The sequence below is a fragment of the Athene cunicularia genome (genome assembly GCF_003259725.1).
Source record: "Athene cunicularia isolate RWA chromosome Z unlocalized genomic scaffold, athCun1 chrZ_part2, whole genome shotgun sequence".
Classification (NCBI taxonomy): Eukaryota; Metazoa; Chordata; class Aves; order Strigiformes; family Strigidae; genus Athene; species Athene cunicularia.
Window position 1 is genome coordinate 21,813,587 of NW_020799143.1, and position 12,343 is coordinate 21,825,929.

Consider the following 12,343-nt stretch of genomic DNA (forward strand, 5'->3'; position numbering starts at 1 on the left):
TGGAGAGCCTATGACAATGGATAACACAAAATCTGATAACAAATTATTTTCAAAAAGAAATTGGCTGACAGAGCGAAGAGACTCACTTGGGGGTACCTTTTTTTTTGTTTGTTTTGTTTTGGTTTTGTTTTTAATAGGGCTGGAGAGAATCACATAAGTCACTAATTTCATATAAGAGGCCAATTTCAGAAAACTCCATAGCATGCTTACCACACACATACATCCAAATACCCATAGGAATGATGTTTAGACACATCTCTTGTACAAAGTACTTAAGGTCACAAATCAGTGCACTTCATGAGGCAGGAGAAAAATTGAACATATCATTGGCACCCCTACAACAAAGAAATTGCTAAATGAAACTTCCCAGATGACCTTGAGAAAAGGACAGGGATACTGACTTAAAAATCTGTCAGGTGCTTTAAGAGTGAGCAAAATGACACAACCAAGCACCAGGGAAGTATCTTAAGTAAACAGCAACACTTGCAGATGCAGCTAACATCCTTGGAGCCATGGCAAACATCCAGAGTTGCAGTGGAATGTAGGTGGGGGAAGAGGGGGAGAGAGAAACAAATAATCTGCATTAGGAGAGGATGTAAATAATATTTCCAAGATTCTGGAGATAACTAGCATGTCATCCTGTTATTCAAGATTATGAAGGAACAAAATCCTGTTTCTAATATCACTGGTTTTGTATAATTAGTATCATTAAATCTTTGTATTAGACTTTGCTTTCAACAAGACATGGTATGTTATTGTGGGGAAAAGTGTTTATTTTTTCCTGGTAGACTTGAAGAGGTATGAGAAGAAGAAGAGAGACAAACATGAGAAAAGCCATGTGTCCATATAGAATGCAAGGGTTATAGCAATTTCATTAAAATAAACTACTGCCGACATTAACCCTATTACTTTTCTTTCATTTTTTCTTTTTAAATTCAATGGATGAGCTGTTAGCCAAGATAAGTCCAAGTTTAAAAGCTGCATCAGAATAAATAAATGTTTAGTTTAAGGCTTGTTAAAAAAGGAAATAACTACCCCTAAAAGATTAAGGAACATCAGAAGGAGTTATTTAAATGTTTATCATAATGTAGTTCTGGTTACCTTCTCAGTTAATTATTTCTGTCCATCCTTTCTTCTAAACCCTTTTCCAATGTGCAATGTATTATTGCATATAACTGTTCACATAATTTCCAGTAAGATTCCTGTGCCTGCTTGTCAATGTTGCTAGAGGAATTAATTAAGTGAAAATCCAGGGTCACCTTCTATTCTGTTTTCATAACTTCCTCCGAACCACATCTTTTCTCATTTTTAGAATTTTATCTTTCTTGAAAATTAAACAGTATTTTCAAAACTATTCTGTTCTGAAGACAACCTTGTTAGATTTCTGGCTTTATAAGTATTTATAATTGGTAGTGGTATGATAAAAATCATGGCAAAATGTGAAGAAGATGACACATTTAATGAAACTGTTTCACAGCAGTACCTAAACACTCTAATCCGGAAATGGCATAGAACTATTATTGTTTGCTTTCTTTGTTTCACGGTGCTAAAACACAGAAGAACAATGCTGTTTCAATTTTAAGTAGTTTACCATTGGAGTTAAAAATAATAAACACACACCTCACTTAATTTAATTATGTAAACAGGCTTTCCAAAGGCAAATATTTTATTTTTGACCAACTATTTAAAAATAGTAATTGTGCAGTCAATCATAACGCAGGAAATCAAACTACTTCTTGCTATTAAAGACAATTACAAATCTATTGACTACACTGTACTTAGTTATTTAAAAATACATTCAAATTAATTGTTCCTAAAAATTCATATAACTATCATTCCTTTCTTCTCAGATCACACATGGTCATTTTTTTTATTCCTGTTTTATTTTAGTGGACCTTTTTCTGCGGTAACTCTGAACCTGTTAGAGACACATCAATTTATACTAATGAATTACTTACCTTATAGAACAGGGCATATAGACTTCCAAGCAAAGTGATAACCTATGGTGGATTAACATCCTTTGAATAAACATTGGTCTTGACTGCAATGAAGACAAAATCAGCAGTAAATACACCTACTATAAAGTATGGTTGTAGTAGATAATAGTTGTTGACACAAATATATATACCATCTGTAAAACTTTGAGTGCCAAAAAGTGAATGAGAATCCCCTATGTACAGAAACAGAAATATGCCTTGTAAACAACACATGGGAATAAGTAGCATATATTGAAATGCACTTTTATACATGCTATATTCCTATACACCCAAACAGAAAACAAACCTGTAACAAGACAGCCTATAGGAGAAATCTCTTGTAAGTCATTTTTTACACATACCTGATCTATCCACAGCTGATTTCAATTTACATATTATTGTATCTGACTTAGCAAAACCTATGGACCCTTAATAATGAAGCAAACCGGTTTCATAAGGCTCTCATGTTACACCGTCACCTGTCTTCAGAAAATAACTTGGAAAAAAAAAAGCTGTATAAACTGATCAGTAGATAGAACTTGTCAAATCATTAAAAGTCAGTTCTCGAAGCTTCTTTTTAAGAATCTTGAAACAAAATTTAAAATATATATATATATAGCAAAATCTCCATATACCACACTATTTTATCCGTAAAGGTGAAAAAAGGAAAATACTACTTCTGCAGTTTCACTGATGATGAACCACTTGCAGTAATATATGCAGAGATATTTTTCAGGTCTGATGTGCAGAAATGAGCTGCAATGAGATGTGGCAGCAGTAGCATGCTTCTCTTAGTGGCTGATTCTACTTGTTTCAACATGTATTTCTTCCTTCCTAACAAAAAAGAAATCATTCAAATGACGTACTGAATTAATCACACTAGACATTTACAGCAATCACAAAATCAGCTTTTTAATCCTCCCCATTCTCAAGCCATTTCAAAACACAAATCCTAGACCAGTCAGGTCTATTTGCGGCTAAATCCCACACCAGTATCTTCCATCCAGTGCAGCTCCAATCCACCTGTCCTCACATCTAGAAAAAGTCTATGAATCAGATTAGCTCAGTTAACCTCCGTTTTCCCTAAACCTAATACCAGTTTGAGGCCTGGCATCACTGGGGCACCTGGCCAACAGAGCAGTAAGGAAACAGGCAATGTAGTCCTGGACCAGCCCTTGCCTGAACTCTCAAATGTAGAGATCAGCTCATGAAATCAGCTCTTTCTGCCCCACTTACCTGAGCACAAACTAAATACCTAGCCTAGACTTAGACTTGGAGAGTCAGCCTAGGTCAGATTATTCGTGGCATTCAGTTTTTTCCCACTTGGACCTTTGTTTTTACACCCAGTCCTTCAAAATTGACTTAGTTAACTAAGTGGAGTAAACTAGGTCTTAGGCAATTTTCAGTTCCACTTATCATAGAATTTCAAAGAAATATTTTTATTCTACACTTTACAGAAGAAAAACAAAAAAACTTAAATCAGTGATTCATTACAAAACCTCTATCAGCTATAATTTCCCTCTTAGTATTGTGATACAGTTTCCTTGCGAATCAGGAACTCTTACAAATCTGTTCAGTTTTCGAGTATTGCTATTGCTCAACTCCGGGCCACAAATGTACGAGCTTCTGTATGAAACTTTAGCATTTTATTTAATTTTATCTACGAACCCTTTTTTTTTTTTTTTTTAATAGACTTTGAATAAAATTTAGATTACTTTTTATTTTGCTTAGCCTTTGTTTCTCTCTGAAATTGAAGGTTTCAGATCTGTCTTCTAGAGGTTTTTTTCTCTCTGTAAAGACAATAATTGTAAGGAGCCATGAAAAACCTACTTGTTTTATTGTGTTCACAACATACAGCAGTTTATCAGCTATGTTTATAGACTGCTGCATGTACACAATATTTAACAGGGTTCATGAATGTATCTGGTCCAGAGCACCTGAGTCTACATGTTCAAAACACATTCATCCATATGAATTATTATTTTTCTTTCGGATATTTAATTCTGACTTGTTTGATTATTTTTCAAGTCCAAAAACCAATTTTATTTTCACAGGTGTAGATTTTTAAAATATCGTTAGTATTAACGGCCAGTCTACACCACTCTTACAATGCAAGATACATATAAAAACACGAACAAAGTTAGATTTGACAGGATGAAATGCTATGTTGTATTGAATTATCTTCTCTTCCTCAAAATGTAGGCTATATCACAATAAAAGGTAAAGAAAATCAGGTAACTGTTTGAAGGACTTTCAAAGTATTAAATCTGGAGGTTTATACCTCAGTAAAACTCACTGACTTAAAATATAATTGCCTTCCTATATAACAATCTGAAAATAAGCATTCAAAACTCTAAGAACAGGCTTCCTCCAGCTCAGCAAGCATATTTAAACTAATATCTGTGTTTACCTGCTTTGCTGTTTCCTGTTTTTCATGAATAGCTGAAAATCCTGGGTATCTTTAACATTTAAATATAAAATTGTCCCTTTCTCTAAACTGCAGGAAACTGATTTCCATCCAAGAAGCTATGGACATTTGGAAAATATCTATTCATGCACATACAAGCATGATGAAATAAATAATATTTATATATTCATACACATTTCACCAAACAGAATTTTCCAACTTAACATTTTTCAATGCATTTTAGATATTTAAAAATCTCTTTAGCATAATTTCTTGTGTGCTTATCCATAAGCAAAAATTGTAATTGCACCTGGTGCTTTGTATGAGTCAGAGTTATACTGGAGTAACAAGAAGGCGAAAGACACCTCTTCCCCCTACACTGGAAGAAACTGGGTCACTTTTCCAAGCTGCTGAAGTCAAGGCTCAACAGGAGATAAAAGCTAAGGAAAAATCAAGTGACGCCTGGCTGATGGTTTTCTGCAATGTCTCACATTTTCTACCAGGAAATAAATAATAACAGCATCCAGTGGAGGGAAGGGGAGCATTAGGACAAAGTTAGACTTTTCTGTGAAGTTTTTGTTTATTATTAAGATGCCTGAGAGGCAGGGAAAGACCCTATCAGGCTGGCTTCCAGAACACGCATTCAAGCAGTTCATTCTCTCCAAACAGGATTTTACGTTATTACATTACCCACTGTCCTTATCACAATGCAGCCTTCGCAACTGAAGAAGTCGAAGCAAGTATTTTGAAATGTTTTAGTGTCCTCTTTTCAATCCGGTTTGTATCCATATACCACCTCCATCTGGGTTAGACCTAATCAATGCCATTTACTAGAGGAAAGGGAACACTGAGAAAGGAGTATACACTGCAGAGATTTACACAAATGATAATGTATTCATTAGGTATGATTTGGGAGGCTCTATCTGCTTCTCTTTTCAGAATAGCACCAAAATGACAATATCTTCCTCACAGGGCAATGACCAGAATTCATGTAATACATTAGGACAGAATGAAGTGTGTTGGAAGTCCCTTGTATTTGCTCATGTATAAGCAAAAAATCAGGGCACCTTTAAACCTCTCTTATATTCAACACATTGTCTGTGAAGAAGACAGACTGGAACAACTGGTGTACCATTTCTTTTGCTATTACTCTTACCCTTGAGAAGTCAGATAAGCTTTTTCCACACCAGGATTCAATACTGTGGGAGAACAGAGAATTTTGCCTCTTCTGAGAATGGAGAGGGTTAAAATTCAAGAAAATAAAAAATAGTCACACCAAATAAGATTGCTGTTTCCTTCTCCCTTTCATATTTCCCTTAAAACTTCCTAAAATTCCATATGAAGCCCCAGCAAGTCTGCAATCTGAACACACTCAGAGAGCACAACAAAAAAGTGCACATATCTTAATTAAGTATTTATTCTGTTACACATAATTTAAATAAATGAAGATGCAAACAACAAAATACCACTCAGCAGGATTGAAAGGACTTATTAAGGTTTTTCCATTTGATTTACCAATGATGAAGCAAAGTCTTCATTCCACAAGTAGTCACAGACAACATGAAGGACTAAATAAGCAGCTCACATAGAATCATACAATGGTTTGAGTCAGAGGGACCTTAAAGATCATCTAGTTTCCATCTCCTGCCATGGGCAGGGACACCTTCCACTAGCCCAGGTTGCTCAAAGCCCTGTCCAACATGGCCTTGAACACTGCCAGGGAGGGGGCAGCCACAGCTTCTCTGGGCAGCCTGTTCCTCTGTCTCACCACCCTCACAGGAAAGAATTTGTTCCTTATATCTCATCTAAATCTACTTCCTTCCAGTTTAAAACTCTTACCCCTTGTCCTATAACTACAATCCCAGAGAAAGAGTCCCTCACCATCCTTCCTGTAGTCCCCCTTTAAGTCCTGAAAACCTGCTATAAGGTCTTCCAGGACCCTTCTCTTCTCTAGGCTGAACAACCCCAACTCTCTCAGCCTGTCCTCATAAGGGAGGTGCTCCAGCGCCCCCAGTCATATTTGTAGCCTCCTCTGGACCCACTTGAGCAGGTCTGTGTCTTTCTTATGCTGGGGACTCCAGCGCTGAACATGGTACTGCAGGTAGGTTCTCTCAAGGGACAGAATAATTTCTGTCAACCTGCTGGCCACCCTTCTCTTGATGTAGCTCAGGATATAGTTGGCTTTCTGGGCTGTGAGCACACTTTGCCAGCTCTTATGCAGTTTTGGATCCACCAACACCACCAAGTTCTTCTCTGCAGGGCTGTTCTCAATCTACTCTTCACCCAGCCTGTATTTGTGCTTGGGATTGTCTCAACCCACGTGCAGGACCTTGCACTTGGCCTTGTTGAATCTCATGAGGTTTGCAGGGGCCCACTTCTCTAGCTTGTCCAGGTCCCTCGGGATGGCACAACCCTTCCCACGAGCGTGTCAGCTGCACCACACAGCTTGGTGTTGTCAGCAAACTTGCTGAAGGTGCACTCAATCCCACTCTCCATGTCACCAACAAAGATGTTAAATAATACTGGTCCCAGCACAGACCTCTGATGGACACCACTCATCACTGCTCTCTGCTTGGACATTGAGCCATTGAAGGCAGCTCTTTGAGTGCAATCACCCAGCCAATTCCTTATCCACCAAGTGGTTGACCAGCCAAATCCATGACTCTCCAATTTAAAGACAAGGATCTTGTGCAGGACAGTATCAAATGTTTTGCACAAGTCCAGGTAGAGGTCATCGGTCACTCTTCCCTTATCCACCAATGCTGTAACCCTGTCATAGAAGGCCATGACTGTAAAACTTGCAAGTGGAATAAAACACACAAACCTCAAATTTCAGCTGCATGATCACTGGGACTTCTTCATAATAGAGTAATAAATTTAATCATTTTGAAATTTATATTTCTTCAAAATTGCTTCCCTACATGTAATAGATCCTTTTTTTTTTTTTTTTCTGTGGGACAGATTAAAGCCTTTCAGCAATAAAAGATAACAAAATAAAATGCAGAAATATACCTTCCCATCCCCTCTTCTTTAACTGAAATTCATTCACTGAATATTGGATGCAGTTTGACCACAGGAACATAAAAAGCTTCCTAAGGTTGTTTTCATAATGCACAAAAATATTTTAACTCCCACATTAATCCCACAAGCTCTTAAAAAAAAAAAAAAAAAAAAAAAACCAAAAAATACATCAGTAGCTCTGCCAGTAGGTATCTATGCCAGTAGTACTTTTGTACTTGTACTTTTATTAATCACTGGGGTCAGATAATCTTATCTGCTACAATCCCAAAATGGTCATTACATATTGAGATATTTTTGGATCATACAGATGGCTGACTAACAATCTACTTAACTATGAGGTATTTTCTGAGTAGGTTGATGAACTATTGTTGAACATTTTATATTGATGAACATTTTATCATATTACATGTCCACAGTGTCCCAGTGATATATCAGCTTTCTTCTGTAGCTATGGTCACTGTTTCAGAATATGTTGTATTATAATTAAAATCCCATAAGGATGTTATAGGAGGCTGACAAGGCTCTAAATACACTTTTATAAAAAGCTTTACACTTAGACTTCTTGCATGTTTTCATCTTGGCTTGAATTTTTAAGGGGGCCTAGGAAGATCCAAGCTCTCATGTTCACAAAGCCGGAATCTGTTCTGCACAAAAGCAGACACAGACCAGCACTGAAATTCTGCATGGAACTATATAAGCCAAACGAATATTTCATATGGAAACAGACCACTTTGGCTTTGTACACACAGAAGAGAGGTAAGCTTTCAAAAATACAACATCACATCAGCAGTAAAATTCAACATCAGCAGCAGTTAATTCCAAGCCACTAGCATAAACTACAAATACAAGGGTTTTTACACATTTTTACAAATACACCTGTTTTCCTCCTAGTATTATCATAGCCTCAATAGAGTGCCAAGTTATATCAAGGATAGAATCAACAACAGAGGAATATACCCTTTAAAACAAAACTAGCCCATCCTTTACTGCACAGGTTCTTTCCTTTACTGTTCTCATATAAACATTTCAAATTATTTTATTGAACTCTTTTCCTCTATATTCTTACCTTGTTGGAGGTCTAATGTCCCATAAATGGCATAGCTTAAAGTTCTAATGTTTTTGTTTGTAGTAAAGCAATTTGAAAGGGACCCAATAAACACTCCAACATTCAGAATTTTTTATGTGTGATCTGACATGAAAACATGCAGTCTCCAAGACCAGGAAAAGGGTTGTTCTGCAACCCAGAATATTTCAAGGATTCTATTTAAATATCAGTTCTACTTCCCTTTCATCAGCAACCAATTAATAGTCTGCCAGTGCTAGACATGTGGCAAGACTCTGCAATTACACTTATTCATTACAGTTGAAGATAGTTTTGATACTGTATAAGCCTCTTTTTATTTTCCTCAGACTACTGCTTTACAACTGACATAGGACTGACATAAAACTTGATCTAGGTAAAAATTTCTCCTGAAAGTTGAGGTTCCAGTTTAAAGAAATTAATATTAAAAGCACTGCTACAAAAAAAAAAAAAAAAAAAAAAAAAAAAAAAAAAAAAAAACCCCAAACAAACCAAATAAACCCTGTTATGATTTCTTGAAAAATATTCCTATTCAGTGAAAAAAATGTAATTTATATCAGCATCTTCAAAGACCAGTCCATCACCTAAATTTCAGGAGAAAGAGAAACAAGGACATGATGCAAAATAATTTTAGAATTTTAAGCCTGAGCAGAAATCCATGTGTCTCTCTTACAGAAATCTGAGATATCAGAAACATTTTTGCTACTAAGAAAAGAGAGGGAAAAAAATAATCACAAGCAGTCCTCTATTCTCCAAGAAATCTTATAAATCGAGAGAAATCAAACAGCCAAACACCAACCACTCCCTGCCATAACCATCTGAACAGCTTGCAGGTTTCATCAGTTAAACTCGTTTCAGAATGGTCTGCTTTGACCAGGTATGAAGATAGCCTCTGATAATCAATTTCAGATAATCATAGGAAAAAAAAAAAAAAAAAATCAGAGCCTGACAAAGTTGTTTTTTTTGGTTTGTTTGGGGTTTGTTTTATTTTGTTTTGTTTTTACTGTAATTAAATACAGATTTTACAGAAAATACAAAAAGTTTCTGAAATTTCTAAATGCTCTAGAAGTAAGCTCCTCCTAAGAATTTTCTTCTGATGACCAGATATTTCTTTGAAAAGTGTTAATCCTTTCCCAAAATTGCCTTTTAGCAACGTCTAATAAATTTGTGGAGTGTGTGTTTATATATCATCTAGTAAGGTCATTTTTTTAAAAAACTATCAGGGTGCAGTCACTCTTATATTATCTATCTAAAATGTTAAGTACATCACTTTTCAGCTTGCTATCCCCTGATTACTGCAGGTCGGTCAAGGGAAGTGCAGAAACAACCACCTGTCTGATGAATCCTGATGTATTTCTCCCTCTGAACAGCAACCAAGCATCAGGTTTTCCTGTTCCCTTTCCCTTATGTGTATTTTCTAGCAGATAAAAACACTCTTCACTGTGTGGCTGCTCAGTGTCCAGTAGATTCTTCAGTTAGCATAATAAGATTAAATTAAGTTTCCAAATTCTATTAGAAGTTAATGGCAGTCAGGTAACCCCTATGCACAACCTCCTTTAAAAAGCCAATCACTGGATAATAAATCCTTTCCACACTACAACCTCACGGCGATTCACCCAGGGCAGATGTTGAAACTTTGACATTAAAGATGTGTACATTTTACAACAACATTGTTTCAAATTGGTTTAAATCAGGAAAACTAACTAAATAAAACAATGTAAAGATAAAGCCATTTCCTTTTATTCAAACCCCCCAAACTATGTAGTCTTCATTTCAGTGTGGTCATTTACTCTTAAATGCAAAACATGATAACAATGTTATGACACTGTTGCCAAAAGTATCAGAGACTGAATACCAAACAGAGAGGAAATAAACGCTTTTCTAATAAAAATGTTAATACAGCACAAACTTCTAGGTTAAAAGAAAACCAGAGTTCTTTCCTGTCTGTGTGAAACTTTTATTTGTTCTGTATCTTAGTTCTGCTTACTACAAATTAAGCACATTTTTGGTAGTGTGTAGTTCATATTCAAAATCACTCATTAAAACATCTCTCTACCCTCTGTAATTCAATGTTAAGGTAATGAGGGCAAGTATCTTTCAAATGTAAAAGGGCTATTTTTTAATGATTTCTACTTTTGCCCCATGTATGCATATGAAGACTGTAGTAACAGCTTACTCTTGTAAGGGAATACAGGATAAGTGTACATTTTGTTAGCACATGAAAATGCTTAAGCATTTATGATTAATGCAACATGAAAATATGGAATTTAGAAAGCAGAGAGCTCGCTTGCTCATGAAGTTCAGTAGGAACCTAAATACCAACATAAATTCCAATGAAAGCCAAAGGTTCTGACCCATCTAGCAACTGCCATTTAATCTTCTGAAATACTCCTTCATAAACACTCAGCAAGGGTTGGTTAGCATCTCATAGAATTTAACACTAAACAGGAAAGTTTCAACAAAAATGTATTTGTAGACAGGTCACTGCATATAATGCTGATTCATACCTGAAAAGTATCTCTTAAAAAAAAAAAAAAAAAAAAAAAAAAAAAAAAAAAAAAACACTCACCTCCAGGATAAACACTGCCTTCAATTAATCACTGCAGTACCTACAGCACAGAAACTCATAGGTACTTTATTTAAACTCCAAGTGGATTTCGAGAGTTTACCTTTTGACAGCAGTCTTCCACTAAACAGAATTTGAAAAGTCGCTGTAAAAATTAGAGGTGAAGCACTATGCTTCAGGAAGAGTGTTTGTAATAAGCCTTTGGATGCAATATCCGGTGCCCTTATCTGTGAGTTAAAGGTCAGAAGTAAAAGGCAATGGGGGAGAACATACCAAATGCAGAGGTCTTGTTGCCTTTATAGGGACTGTTCAGACACAATCTTCAAATCTGCAAACACATAAGTCAATTCATATGCCTGATTTCCTAGGTTCACTGGGATCACTTACAACTGAAGTTATAAAAACACAACACATGAGGATGAGCATGACTGTAGCAAAGGATTCAGAAAGCCAGGTAGAAGTAAGGGAGGGAAGAGAAAAAATATTTGGAAATTAATTTCTGTCTTTTACATTGGCACAGCTTTTATTCATTGAGAGATGCAAAGGCAGCCTTTTCTCCCTGAAACTTATAGATGTTTAAATTGTCAGATATGAAAAGGAGAATTTTCTAATAAAAATTCAGAGAAAAATTAAACTGTTTTCACTTCAAAATGGTCCCACGCACTACTCTATGCATCAGTCTACCATAGTAAATTGCCATGAAATTATTGACACTCCCTATTACAATGAAGCAGTTATTCTCTTCTTGGGAAAATAAATAAATAAATAAATAAACAAACAAATAAACAAATAAATAAATAAATAAACCAGTAGTTTTACAAATGCTCCATTTTTTCCAAACATCAGTTAAGGAAATGATCACTGAGACATTCAGCTTTGACCTTTGCTGCCTCTTTCATTCTCCAGCCAACTGAAAAAGTTTAAACACTTAAATATCAATTTTTTTTGAAATTTAAAGGAAAGCCTGAAATGTCTTTCACCTCTTAAAAAAAAAATCTTCCCTTCTTCAGTTCCCCTTCTTTACCACGACATAGCTTAGTCAAGCCTATGGCAAAAAAGGAAGGTGTGTTTTTCAGTACAGCAGTGGTCAGCCATTTCTTTGGGAGATAGTATAAGTCAAGATCAGTCTGGCTCCCCTCTATTTCCTCTAAAAAAAACACTGAGAGAAATAAAATAAAATAAAATAAAATAAAATAACATAAAATAAAATAAAATAAAATAAAATAAAATAAAATAAAATAAAATAAAATAAAATAAAATAAAATAAAATAAAATAAAATAAAATAAAATAA